The sequence below is a fragment of the Hemitrygon akajei genome, chromosome 22 (assembly GCF_048418815.1).
Source record: "Hemitrygon akajei chromosome 22, sHemAka1.3, whole genome shotgun sequence".
NCBI classification, from domain to species: Eukaryota; Metazoa; Chordata; class Chondrichthyes; order Myliobatiformes; family Dasyatidae; genus Hemitrygon; species Hemitrygon akajei.
Window position 1 is genome coordinate 37,287,703 of NC_133145.1, and position 15,170 is coordinate 37,302,872.

Sequence of the window (15,170 nt, forward strand, 5' to 3'; positions counted from 1 at the left end):
GCCAGACCATCTTCAACTACTTGCTGGCCAGCTTTGAGTATAACTCTCTTGCTTAAATTTTCACTTGAAGTGTAGATTTCTGCTACAGTTTTTGTTTTCCTGGTCCTGGTGAGGTTTAGTTTGGTAGCCATGTATGACGAGATGTGAATTGCTCTCAAATAACAATGTAGCTCTAAATGTTGTCTTTCACTATGATTCTGTATCTTCATTCCACAGAGCTGTTCATTAAAAAAAAAACATATTATAAAGGATATATGATTTTTACAGGGCAAATATCATGAATCAGTATCTTTGAGTACAATTCAATATATATTTTGAATTTTGTTTCATATTACTTGTAATTGCTGGGAATCATTTTAAAAAGGAATGCAAAAGCTTTGTAACTATATGTAATTTTATGAAAATGCTAGTGTTAAATTGGGTGTTAAATCTAGTGTCATTTTTGCAGACAGTACATTTTCCTTGTGTATCAGATTCAGCTGGTGCATTGATGCTGAACTTAGCAATATTTTTCCTTTTGAGTTTTCTACTCACTGATGTACATCAAAATAACCTTTAAGATGCAAGAAATAACAGTCATGTAGAAAATAAAGTGGCATCTGTGAAGCATAATATCTGCTAGAGAAGCAGTAGAATTTATTTTCTATAATATTAAATCAATTGTAATTCCTTGTTAATGTTATAGATGGTGCACACATATAATTAACATTTTTCTATGTAAGCTGATGCATTTTTATGCTTTCATTCCAGTTGGAAACAGGACATTCAGCACAGTTTTAAAGCATTAAGATCTACGGGTCAAAAGTAAATCTGCTTATATGTGAAATATATGTGTGTAAGTTGGATTATTCTTGAGATCTGCAGCTGAGATCAAGGCCAAAATACTGAGGGTGATATTGCATGCTTGCATATAGAGGAGGAGTAGAGAGCTCAAATGAAAGCTGAGCTGACCTACATGACACTTCTATTCCTTATGATACTACCAACCTTACAGGGCTGATATAGATTTAGGTTCTTTCAATAGTCCAAGTGCATAGTTATAATGATATAATTTACCTGAGAGGAAGTAAGAAAGCTAAATTTGTATCAAAATCAGTGGTTCTTATTATGAAAACTGCAGCAGTCAGACTATACCATTATTATTAACATTAGCGATCTGTGCTGAGATCCTCCAACGTTTTGTGAGTGTTGCTCCAGATAGCCAGAAACTGCAGTCTTCCTTGAGTCTACATCAAGCAATATCGTACTTAAGATGCCCAGTCCTGAAACTCTCCAAGAGCAGACTTGTCAGATGGAAATTATTATTAAAACTAATTCATTAAGCATGTAGTTTTTCATATCCTATTATCTGGATGTTAAGCTTTTTTGAGAGTCTCTACTCTGAACAAAGAGGCAGTAGCAAGTGGAAAGATCCCAACAAAGGATCTCAGAAAGTGATTTAAAAGTGTCATAGGATATTATTTTCTGTGTAGTTCTGTAACTAAGCACCACTGGAACCACAGCACTATGTGACAGTGTCCATGCTCTGCACACATGAACATGTTTTTATTAAATCAGAGATATATAATAATCAATGACATCGTGGTGTATATAAAGATATTTTACTTTTCTGTTTTTGGAGCTTTCTTCCGCTGCAATGTATATCATCAGCCTGGTACAGCATAGTGAGTAGACAATGTAGAAACAGGGCTTTCAGCCCACTTTTTCCATGCCAAACATTAAGCACCCATTTTGTTCTTCTCACATTTACGCCCTACAGTCATCTCTTGAACATCTAGATAACGAAGACTCCAACATCAGACTTCTGTTTGTCAAACCCAGTTCTGCTTTCAACACCATAATTCCAAGCAAACACATCTCCAAACTCCTACATGTAGTACTCTCCAATCCCTCTGCAACTGTATCCTTCATTTTCAGGAAGACAGACTGCAATCAAAATGAATAGGTGACAACACCTCCTCCACAATGATTGTCAATAGCAAAGCTCTGCAAGGCTACATTTTCAGCCCCTTACTAAAATCCCGAACCACTCAGGATTCTGTTCTAACTCCATTTAAAAGTTTCCAGGTAACATCATTTTAGAGGTTTGAACTCAAACAATGGCAAGACAGAGTACAGGAAGGAATTAGAAAGCTTGAAGCATAGTGTTAAGACAATAACATCTCCCTCAGAGTCAGCAAAACAAAGAAAGCTGCTTATCGATTTCAGGAAGTGGGGTAGAATATACTCCCCTGTCTGTATCTAGTTGATTCTTTGAAATATATGGGTAAATTTATAATTTTCCTAAGTCTATGATATTTCACAGTATAATTGTATTCAATACAGCATATTTTACTAAACTGACATCTGTGTTCTATAATTTATGGACAGATCTTAAAATTTACAGTCAGTACTGAAAGATATTTTAAGACCTGCTAGAATTACTGAAAAGATCACATAACTAAAAGGCCAGGCATCCTTAACACGTTAAGTGCCCATCTGGAGCCTGAGGCCTGAGGCTGCACAGTGAACATACAGAATATCCTAATTTGCTTCATAGAATAATGTGAGGTTTAGATGAGGGAATGGATTACTGTGAAATAATTGAAGGCTTGGAAAATGTAGGCCTTCAGGAGATTATCAAAGCAGCAGATGGAAATAGTTTCAGGTAGGGAATCTGAATGAGTGGAGGGTGAACACCAAAGAAGGGTGAATGGTGGTGGGATCCAGATTGCTGATGTAGCAAGAGAATAAAACAGCATAGACAGGCATAAATTGTCTTTGATTGCAAAATCTTTCCTAGCGTCTGACTTTCTTTCCTATCTAAAATTCTTGAACAGGTTGTCATGTAAATCTATTTCCACTTTTCCCTCAATTCTGATTGAATCTCTCTGATTTCCTCTCTGACCTTGACTCTATTGAAAGTGTACCTAATAAAGCCATAAGTAACCTCTTTTGTGACCTTGACTGGTAAATAATTCTCACTCATTATTCCTGGCCTATCAGTAGAATCCAACGTAGTTTTTTTTTTGTCATTTTCTTCTGTTGCCCAGCTGGGGAGAACTGCTTGTTTGTTTCCATTATACAGACTGCCTGTATCGATCTCTACAGCATTACCTGCCTTTGCCCTTGTTTGACTTACTGGCTGCTGAAACCTCATTTATACTTCTATTATCACTGGACAACTGTTCCAATGCTTTCCTGGCCAGTCGTTCATCATTTATTCTTTTATAACAAGAACTTTAAGATAGTGAAAATTGCCATCTCGAACTACTGCATTACTTGTGGTGTGGGTGTTCTGTCTGTGTTAGTAGTGATAGAATAGGGATGAGTGTCTCCATGTCAGAGTGGTGCTTGGGTTAGGCATCTGAAAGTCTTGTTCTTTATTTGTATCTGTGTTCCATCCTACAGTGGATGCAAACTCATTGGCTCTTTACATGGCCTTGGATTATCTGAATAATACTAATACTTATGTCAAGCTGCTTGTTTATTAACTAAACTCAGCATTTAACACAATTGTTCCTATGGTTATGATATAAAAGCTCCAAAATCTGACCCTCTGTATCTCCTTCTGCAACTGGATCCTCAACTTCCTCACCAGACTGCACAGACTGTGCAGATCGGAAATAACATCTCCACCTCGCTGATAATTAACACTGGCATAACACAGTGCTTCGCCCGCTGATCTACTCTCTCTACTCTCATAACTGTGTGGCTAGGCACAGCTCAAATGACATCTACAAATTTGCTGATGACACAACTATTGTTGGTAGAATTTCAGATAGTGACAAAAGGTGTACAGGAGCAAGATGGATCACTTGGTTGAGAGGTATTGCAGCAACAACCTTGCACTCAACGTCAATAAGACCAAAGAACTAATTGTGGACTTTGGAAAGGGCAAACCAAGGAAATACAGACCAGACCTCATTGAGGGACCAGGAGCAGAAAAAGTATTTCAAGTTTTTAGGCGTCAAGATCTCTGAGGAGCTATCATTGGCCCAACATATCATGCAGTTACAAAAAAGCACAACAGCGGCTATATTTCATGAGCAGTTTGAGGAGGTTTGGTAGGTCACCAAAGACACTCATAAATTTCTTCAGAAGTGCTGTGGAGAGCATTCTAACTAGCTGTATCACCGTTTGGTATGGGGTGGGGATGGGTTGGCACTACACAGGATCGAAGTAAGCTGTTGAAAGTTGTGAAGTCAGTCAGCTCTGTCACTGGCACAAGCCTTACCAGCATCCAGGACATCTTCAAGGAGTCATAACTCAAAAAGGCAGCATCTATCATCAAGGACGCCTATCACCCAGGATATGCCCACTTTTCATTGCTTCCATCAGGGAGGAGGTACAGGAGCCTGAAGGCACATACTCAATGATCCAGGAATAGCTTCTTCCCCTCTGCCATCCGATTTTTGAACAGATATTGAACCCATGAACACTACCTCACTACTTTTTTCTTCTCTTTTTGCACTACTTATTTAACTTTTTAAATGTAAGTAAGCTTTTTACTTTACATTTTTAATCATTATATATTACAATGTACTAATATTGCATAACAACACATTTCATGATACGTGCCAGTGATATTAAACCTGATTCTGATTCTGATGCATGCTGATGTAGTTAAGCTCCTAGTCAGCAGCATTTAAAGCTTACTAAAATGCTTTGAGAAGCACACACAAAATGCTGGAGGAAATGAGCATGTCAGGCAGCATGTATGCTGGGAGATAAATGGATGATGTTTTTGACTGATACCCTTTTGAGGGGTCTGAGCTCAAAACATCAACTGTTTATTTCCCTCGATAGATGTTGCCTGACCTGCTGAGTTCCTCTAGTATTTTACATGTGTTGCTTTATATTCCCAGCACCTGCAAAATCTCCTGTGTCTATCACAATGCGTTGCAGCTTTGAAAGGAGACAATGTATATTGGTGTGTTCCAGGAACACGGACTTTACACTGCATTGCCTGATTGTAATTCCATCCAGACCTTCTGGCCAGTTCTTCAGCATTCCATATCTGAACCACATGTGGTTCACTGAGATCATTATCTTTGTGCGTCAATGTCCATGGTTCCTGGTCCAAGCACACTCTGTTTCTTATTTCTCTGTTAGTTTATCATTGATAAATTACAGGCTCACATCTTCTTGACATGTTTACACAATGTGTTTTGACTTCTGAAGCAGATTTTAATTGCTAATAGCAAAAGATTCACACATTTTGGAAGTCCAGTGTTATGACTTTAAAGGGTAGGTATAGTGGTACACAGCCACAAGAGTTCATCAGGATGGTATCCAAGGCTCAATCATCTTCAGAAGCTTTGTTGATGACCTTCCTTCTGTTTAAATGGGCATCTGTGCTTATGTTGTTCAATACCTAATTCTCATAAAATGAAGCAGTCCATGTGTACATATCAATGATGTAGGCAGAAGCTGAAAAGTAGCAAGTAGCGTTTGCATCACACAATGACCATACCTATCAGGATAGATTCTAACCACTTATGTTTGGAATTTAGTGATATTAATATCTATAATTGACATTCGTCTCCTGGGCCAGGGAACCTTATATTTTTGCCAAGCTTGGCTTTCTAAACACAGCAGCAGTCATTTGTAGGATCAAACAGTGTAAATTAAACTTATGACTGTTATCCTTTATTTAGCTTCTGGTCATAAACAGGAACCAGTCTTCAATCTTAAAATATAAATACAAGCAGGAATCAGTTTGAAGTTAAAACAAAACACTGTCTATACAGCAGCTTTGCAAACAAGTTGTGTACAAGGCACTTTGTCTGCAGAAAGTAGGATGTTGCTTCACTGCATCTGTTTTATCGCTGCTCTACAGGTGCAGTATAAGATAATGGTATATTTAATTTGGCATGCTTCAAAACAGACAAGCTAACTAAGTTGTTTAATTCAAGGAAGATTGCAAACCAGATAGAGACAATTCACTTATTGTATCAATAATTAATGTATTAATAAATTGGGAGTTTTATGCACTCAAGGAAGTTAGCTTTACAGCTTCAATTGTGGTGAGCTGGGAACTGTGCCTTCAAGAGGCTTTTTACCTTTTGTGTAAAGAAGGTATCTGAGGAAATATAGATGTGTGAAGTCATGCAAGTGACAAAGAAACTGTATAAATGTAGAGAGCAGATCAGGCTCAGTAAGAATGTAGTAAGGAACATCAAGAAGCATGAAAGAAATATGGGGCAACCTAGAATACATTCTTTTGACTACAGTTTCCATGACGGATGATTTATTCATCTGTATCATTGGTATGTCCTTTTAGTTTATGAGAATTGTACCTATGTTTTGAAAAACCTTTGTGTTTTAGAAATGGTTTGTAATTTGGTAATGTTTAAGATAGAAATTATTGGAGTTTTAAATATATTTTAAGAATTTGTTTGGATTAATATATTTATCACTAAAAAAAATGAACTGTATTTTAAACTACTTCCTTAGCTGGAAGTATCTTTTCCTGGGTAGTGAGGAGGGATCCATTAGGTCTCTCCTCACATTAGCGGGTATTGACATCTAAAGTTCCTGTGGAGAATAAACAGGAAAGTGAACTACTATTCAAAGATTGAATACTTACAGTTTAATCTCCAGTTAGTGAGGGTACATTTTATCTGATAGGGCTTAAGATCTTTGCTTGAGTTTAGAACTTCATGGTCAACGAACCCAATACCATCACACATCAACATGACCCATTATCAGTATGTTGGTAGGTTAAGACTGCAAAGAAACTCAACTGGAACAAACAAATAAATACTGTAGGCACAAAAGCAGGTCTGCAGCTGGATATTCTGCTGTAAAGACTAATTTTCTGATGTCCCTTTGCCTTTACACCATCTGCAAGGCAGTAGGCAAAAGCATAATGAAGTATACTTCATCCAGTCTTGATGATGGGTCTCAGCCCTAAACCCTGACTGTACTCTTTTCCATAGATGTTTCCTGGTCTGCTGAGTACCTGCAGCATTTTGTGCGTGTTGCTTGGATTTCCAGCATCTGCAGATTTTCTCTTGTCCGTGAAGTGTACTTGGCAGAATGACTGCAAATTGAAAAATGTTCAAGAAGCTCATCATATTCCAAGGCAAAGCAGCCTGAATGATTTATACTCTATCCATCACCCTGAACTTTAAGTTGCACTTCCACCAGTTTCACCTTGTTACAATAAATTCCATCTACAAATTATACTGCCTTTACTTATGCTGGTTACTAGCACAGGATTTCCCTAACTTACATCTACTCCAACCAAGAAGGACCAGTGTGGGAATGGGAACACTTTCATTTAAATAATCCTATCCTGATGTGAAAATATACTATTGTTTGTTAATCGCTGCTTGGTCCAAATCCTGAAACTTCTTATTTAGCATAGTTACAATACAACACAGAGACCCCAACTGCTCCAAGCCCACCAAGATTCCCATCTAAGTTAGTCCCATTTGCCCACATTTGGCCCATATCACTCTTAACTTTTCCTATACATATACCTGTCCAAATAACTTTTAGACATTTTTGGTTTACCTGCTTCATCCACTTCTTCCGGTACCTCATTCCATGCACCAATCACTCTCTGGTTAAAAATAGTTCCCCTCAGATTAAATCACCTCACTCTCACCTTTAGTTCTTGTTTTCCCCAACCCTGGATAACAGACTGTGGCTGTATTCACCCTCCCTATGCCCCTCCATATAGTTCTGCATTTGAATGAACAAGGTCTCAAATCTGCTCAACCTAACCCAGTCCATTGAGTGGTAGCAACATCCAGGTGAATCTCCTTTGCACTCTTTCCAGCTTAATGGCATCCTTCCCGTAGCAGAGTGACAAAAACTGAACTCAATATTCCAAGTACTGCCTCTCCAACATCTTGTACAACTGTAACATGCATCCCTACATCTATAATCAATGCTCTGATTGAAGGCTAGCATGCAAGAAGCCGTCCTCACCACTCTGTCTACCTGCAATGCCACTTCCAGGGAACTATGTATTTATTCTCTAAGGTCCCTTTGATCTACAACATTTCCTGGGGACCTATAACATTCACTGTGAAAGTTCTACTCGCACTTGTCTTCACAGAATGCACCAACCTGCACTTCCAAATTGAACTTCATTCGCTATTTCCTGGTCCATTTATCGAGCTGATCAAGGTTCCCTTGTAAATCCAGATAACCATCTTTAACTTTAACTGGGAAATTTAGAAATCTTTATTCACACAGCAGATCTTCTGGAGTCAGGAAATTTCTTATACAAAGTTTTATGTTTTTTAACCACAAAGATAACAATAAATAATTAACCACAGTTTCAATGGCAATAATCACCTACTTTAACATTTTAAATATTCTCAGATAATGTTGCTGGATTCCATATTTACAATGGTAGCAGATCCCAACTAGTAGAACCCTTATGAATATTCTGTACTGGTAGCTGTCGTGAAAGCTTCTGAGAAAAAAAAAATCCAGGCACCCAAAATAGTCATCCAGTCCTGACGAAGGGTCTCAGCCTGAAACGTCGACTGTACTTCTTCCTATAGATGCTGCCTGGCCTGCTGCATTCCACCAGCATTTTGTGTGTGTTGCTTGAATTTCCAGTATCTTCAGATTTCATCATGTTTGCGACCCTAAGTATTGCCTTTTTGTTATAAGATTGATGAGTGGCTCCCTGTTTATACAACTAACCAGAATAGGAAGCAGGGACTACCACTCAGCACGGGCCTCCAGTCTGTGAAATAACTTTCCACCATCACTCTCTGCTTCATACCGTCAAGCCAATTGTGAATCCATTTAGCTTGTTCTCCCTGGATGCCATGTGATATAACTTTCATACATAATCTTATCAACAGTCCTATTGAAGACCTTATAGACTACATATGCCACCCTGCCCTCATCAAATTTCCTGATTTGTACTTCAAAAAATTCAATCAAAATTATAAGATATGATCTCCCACACACAAATCTTTCTGATCTCCCTAACCAACCACTGTCTTTTCACATACTCTGGTATCTTAACCTTCAAAGTCTCCTCTAATAACTTAACTCCCACGGGATTCCTGATCTATGGCGAGATAATTGCTCACCACTGGTTTTTCTTGGAGAGCTAGAGATGAGACTGAACCTTGGCCATGCCAGTAACACCCACATGCAAAAAGGGAAAAAAGAAGTTTAAGCAGAGAATCAGCCTGCCAACATTCTCACCCAAAATTGCACCAAGGCTTTTAATATGAACCACCTGTCGTGTTTTGCCTCTGTTGTTAGGGGAAAAGCAATGTCATGAAGATAGTTTAAAGCAAAAATTAGAATGTCAGCAGCGATAGGTCTGCAATATGAATTAATCAATCTTCCCTTGCCACATAAATTTTGGTGTATTACTTATTAAATTTAAGACAACTGATTGTTTCTTTCTCTTGGCACCAAATGTCTACATCAGCAGAAGCACAGTAGTGGTATATAATTCCGTTTCCAATGTATTTTTCATCTTATGGTCTCTGCAACTGAAACTGCTGACTTAATTCTGAATTGCAGTGAGTACTTTGCACGATAGGCACATTTCAATTAATGAGAGTGAACTAATTTAGTTTAACGGCCTTCAGGGAGACTTCAACTTAAGGCTTGCACCCACTTCTGAAATATGAAAGATGTATTTTTTTAAATATTACCATCATGTTTTTAACTTAGTATATTAAACGTTTATACTTCCACTAATAGAATTGGTCAGTATGTGAAGTTGTATTATTCCACTCTCAATCTTGTTGCCATATTGAATACCATTATTGTTTGATGATGTCACATAAAATAGTGTGAACATATAGTTTTAAGTTAATTTGTCTAATAAGCCTATTGGGAACATTTACAAATCTATCCAGCCATCTCTGTGAAGTTGATCATTAGGACCTGAAAGAGAGTTGAGGACAAGATTCCTCTTTCCGATGCAGATGATTTAAAGGTAGCTGGTTATCTGATGTGACATGGGAAAGGTAAATCAGAAAATTACTAAGCCCTATCTTATTAGATTAGGACAAAAGAATATCACATAATTTTTTTAAAAAGAGAAGTATTTATTACTGATTCTATAAAGTTATTTTCATTACAAAGAAAACATTTTCAAAAAGGGTGGTGGAAATAAAAGTTCTTAAAATCTTTATTAAAGAACATTGTGGGACCTTTAGAGAGGCGAGTTAAAGAGAAATGATATTTGTAATTTGTATTTATGCTTTCTTTCATAACTCTTAATGGTTAATTTTCAATTATTATTTTTGATGGATTAACAACACTGTAGAAATTTGACTGAAAGTGATATTATTTATGAAAAGTGGGTATTTAGTGACTTGCCCTGCTTGAGCTAGAATTTAATTGACTGTCCCAATATTCACCTGCAATTCAAGTGGGGAACTTTGAATTCGATTTATGATTAGAGTCCCGTGTGCCTGGAACCATTTCCTAGTGTAATTACCACCAAGTTCATGATTCCTGCACTTATACAGAGTTTAACAGCTGGAAAAGCAACTTGTTACATTTTGTAACTTCAAAATGTAAAACTAATTGAAAGAAAAAGACAGGAGCCCAGGAGAGCCTATATGTTTCGATTTACTTTAGCGAGACTCCCACATGTGATCTGGTAGTGTAATAGAAACATAAAAAAACTACAGCACAGTTGTAACCCCCTTCGTGCACAAACGTGGGAGCTCAATTACCGAAGTCTTCTGGCCACCATTCGATCCCCTCTGAACTCCTCGACTTGCAGCTCAGGACCACCTGAAGTGGTCAAACAAGCACATCTATCTTCGTCTCCTCTCCTCGAGGTACCTCCTGGCCTTGGACCCCTGCTTGGGGTCCGTTCCTCGCCCAGGTTACAGCATCATGTCGTCTCTCTCTCTCCCCCTCGCGCCGACTCCCCAAAATGCCCACCAACAATAGCTTACAGACTCAGAAGAAAGAACAACATTAATCCCAATTGGTTAACAAAGGAGTACAATTCTCATTATTAGTAAATTTTAACTGAAACAAGCTTCCAGCACTCTCTCATAACAAAGAAGCATTCCTACTTTTAACAAAACAAAGAAGCCATTTTGATTAACGTAAGCAGTAACAAAGAAAAAGAAGAAGCCCCCTTTATACAATACAGGCCCTTCGGCCCAAAAAACTGTGCTGAACATGTCCTTATCTTAGAAATTACCTAGGGTTACCCATTGCCCTCTATTTTTCTGTGCTCCATTTACCTGTCCAGGGGTCTCTTAAAAGACCCAATCGTATCTGCCTCCACCACTGTCACCAGCAGCCCATTCTACACACTCACCAATCTCTGTGTAAAAAACTTACCCCTGACATCTCTTCTGTACCTACTTCCAAGCACCTTAAAACTGTGACCTCTCATGCTAGCCATTTCAGCCCTGGGTAAAAGCCTCTGACTATCCCACACAATCAATGCCTCTCATCATCTTATACACCTCTGTCAGGTCACCTCTCATCCTCTGTCACTCCAAGGAAAAAAGGTCGAGTTCATTCAACCTATTCTCATAAGGCGCGTTCCCCAATCCAGACACCATCCTTATAAATCTACTCTGCACCCTTTCTAGGGTTTCCACATCCTTTCTATAGTGAGGTGACCAGAACTGAGCACAGTACTCCAAGTGGCTCTGATCAGGGTCCTATATAGCTGCAACATTACCTCTCAACTCCTAAACTTAATCCCATGATTTTTGAAGGCCGATACACCGTATGCCTTCTTAACCACAGAGTCAACCTGCACAGCAGCTTTGAGTGTCCTATGGACTCAGACCTCAAGTGATCTGATCCTCCACACTGCCAAGAGTAATACCATTAATACTATATTCTGTCATCATATTTGACCTACCAAAATGAACCACTTCACACATATCTGGGTTGAACTCCATCTGCCACTTCTCAGCCCAGTTTTGCATCCTATCAATGTCTCGCTATAACCTCTGACAGCCATCCACACTATCCACAACACCTTCAACCTTTGTGTCATCAACAAATTTACTAACCCATCCCTCCACTTATTCATCCAAGTCATTTATAAAAATCATGAAGAGTAAGGGTCCCAGGATAGATTCCTGAGGCGCACCACTGGTGACTGACCTCCATGCAGAATATGACCCTTCTACAACCACTCTTTGCCTTCTGTGAACAAGCCAGTTCTGGATCCACAAAGCAATGTCCCCTTGGATCCCATGCCTCCTTACTTTCTCAATAAGCTTTGCACAGGGTACCTTATCAAGAGCCTTGCTGAAATCCATATACACTACATCTACTGCTCTTCCTTCATCAATGTGTTTAGTCACATCCTCAGAAAATTCAATCAGATTCATAAGGCATGACCTGCCTTTGGCAAAGCCATGCTAACTATTCCTAATCATATTATGCCTCTCCAAATGTTCATAAATCCTGCCTCTCAGGATCTTCTCCATCAACTTACCAACCACTGACATAAGACTCACTGGTCTATAATTTCCTGGGCTATCTCTACTCCCTTTCTTGAATAATGGAACAACATCCGCAACCCTCCAATCCCTGGAACCTCTCATCGTCCCCATTGATGATACAAAGATCATCGCCAGAGGCTCAGCAATCTTCTCCCTTACCTCCCACAGTAACCTGGGGTGTATCTCGTCTGGTCCCGATGACTTATCGAACTTGATGCTTTCCAAAAGCTCCAGCACGTCCTCTTCCTTAATATCTACATGCTCAAGCTTTTCAGTTCACTGTAAGTCATCCCTTCAATTGCCAAGATCCGTATGTCATTCAAGTAGTTCTACTTATAACTCATAATGAATTATGCAAACGGCAAAGAATGCTAATCAAGCAATATATTTACAATATTACTCAAATATTAATAATATATTAAGTACATAACGCTCCTCCCTGCTCAGCTCTAAACTCCTACTGAATGCATCTCAACTATATACACAGTATACAGTAAGTTATATTACAACTACTATATAGACATCTGGAGCATAGTAAATTTTAAATTGTCCCATTCAGGCCTAAAAGTTTAATTGCTGTGGAGGGTTTCTTATTCTTGTGGGATAACATCCTTCCTGACCAGGGGGTCACTCTGCTTGGCAGGTGAGATTTGTGACTGTGAAACGATTTCAAGTTCTAGAGCCTCCTCCATGATGGTTGTAGGAGTTGAATCTGGGACCACAGGAAGTTCTGACCATTATGGACATGTTGGCATGCAAAACAATGCATGGCAAGTTGCTCGATCTGCTGATCTATCCCTGGCCATGAGGTACGGCTTTGAGCCAATGATCTCTCGTAGCATGTGGCATGACTGCCCCTGTACCACAAGGCACTGCATCACAGGCAAACTTCACTGGATAAAGTGGATGAAGTAGATGATAATGTGAGAGTACAGCATCTGGAATCACCATTTGCTTTGCCTTTGCCAACTCACGCTGCTTTGTCCATTGCCATTCATCCCAATCTGTAGTAATGAGTTCAAGAGGTGAGCAGAGTAGCCAGGTTTGGCAGGAACCTGTTATAATAATTTGATAAATCCTAAAAAGGACCCCAACTGTGATGTATACTTTGGCTTTAGGACATCCACCACTGTTTGATATTTCTCAACATACTTGTGTCAATCTTGTGTGTCAATGGTGTTGCTTGGTTTAAAGAATTCACACTTGGTGTGTCGTGCTACAACCCCATAATCTTCCAAACTATTTAACACTGTTTGAGATTTTGGAGATGTTTCTTGCCACCCTCACCGGTAACAATAATGTCAACCAGGTAACACTGAATGGCTGGACAGCCTTGTAACACCTGGTTCATAGCTTTCTGCCAGAGTGCAGGTGCAGATGCAGATGTTACTCCAAAAATAAGCATATTATAGTGATAGAAACCTTTGTGTGTATTTATGGTAAGAAACACTTTGGATTCTCATCTCCATTTGTAGGCAGGCCTCAGCCACGTCCATTTTGCTGAAGTGTTTCCCTCCAGAAAGGTTTGCAAAGGTTTCCTCTATCCTGGGCAGAGGGTATTGATCTACTTTCAGTACTGGGTTGATGATGACCTTAAAACCACCACAGATCCTTGCAGACTCATTCTTCTAGACTACTGGGCCCACTGGCATTGCCCGTAGGCTTCACTCAGGCTTTGAAAGAAATCCTTTGGTCTTCATGCTTTATTACAGATGGTATAAAGCTTTGTAAAACTTGGGTGTGGCATTTTATTTAACACTATTTCACTCTTGATATGCTTGATTTTTCCTTTGCCATCCTTGAACACTACTGAACACATCATCTGGTACTTATCTTAATTTGCTTTCAGTTGACTCTTTTGCAGGGGATGTGGCATGCAAATGGTGGATGAATCTCCAGTCAAGTTGTAGTTGTCTCAGAAGATCACAGCCTCATAATTCTTGCCTTTCCTTATTTAACACATACAAGCCAAATGTGATTCGGTTGTTGTATTTCATTGTTGCAAATCTCATTCCCACAAGAGTTGTCTTTTCACCAGTATAAGTTTTTAGTTGGATATCTGCAGGTTTCAGTTCAGTATCTTTGAAATGCCATTCAATCTCATTTTGTGGAATATCTGAAGAAGCTGACCACTGTCCAATTCCATTTTAATTAACTTGTCATTCACTTCTAGTGTAAGCCCTATTGCTTGTCTCCTGTTAGTTTTCACAAGGTAATCTCAAGGCTGTTCAGTCCTGTGTCACTCTCACGTTATCAGGTTTTTCATCAACAGCATGCTCTTTTTGAAACTGCATCTTGGCATTTTATCTCTTTCTCTACCCTGTGCGGTCCACTTATTTTTGCCTGCCCAACATGCTCTTTGTATCTTAACTTCCACAAAACCACATATTTCACTTCTTTTATGTCTGCTACATTTATTTTTTGTCTCAGATGTGAATCTGGAACTGTTGGAGCCTTGTGATTTGCTGTTTGGAGATTGATTGGGTGTTTCAGCACTCTGCATTTACTGAAAGGATTCTAGGAAACAGGTATCATGAGTGATCCTCAGGGTGAGCATGTTGCAAGCCAATGTTCAACTCTATTTTGCTGATTAAAGCTTCCATTGTTCATCAATTAAAGTGACGAGGGAGACTGAAACATTGAGGTGATTGTGGAGGCTTGGAGATTGTTTGGGTGCTTCAGCGCTCTGCAGTCTCTGGGATGCAGAGGCATGTCGTGCAGACTTTGTGTCGAGAAGGCTGTTGTTCGACTCCA

General features: G+C 39.1%; 1 protein-coding gene across 3 annotated transcripts in view; it reads left to right on the forward strand.

Annotated features, from left to right (window-relative positions):
* LOC140714637 (alpha-1,6-mannosylglycoprotein 6-beta-N-acetylglucosaminyltransferase B) overlaps positions 1 to 15,170 on the forward strand; it is an 888,843-nt gene that overhangs the window by 217,066 nt on the left and 656,607 nt on the right. The gene's annotated exons all lie outside the window — the stretch shown is intronic.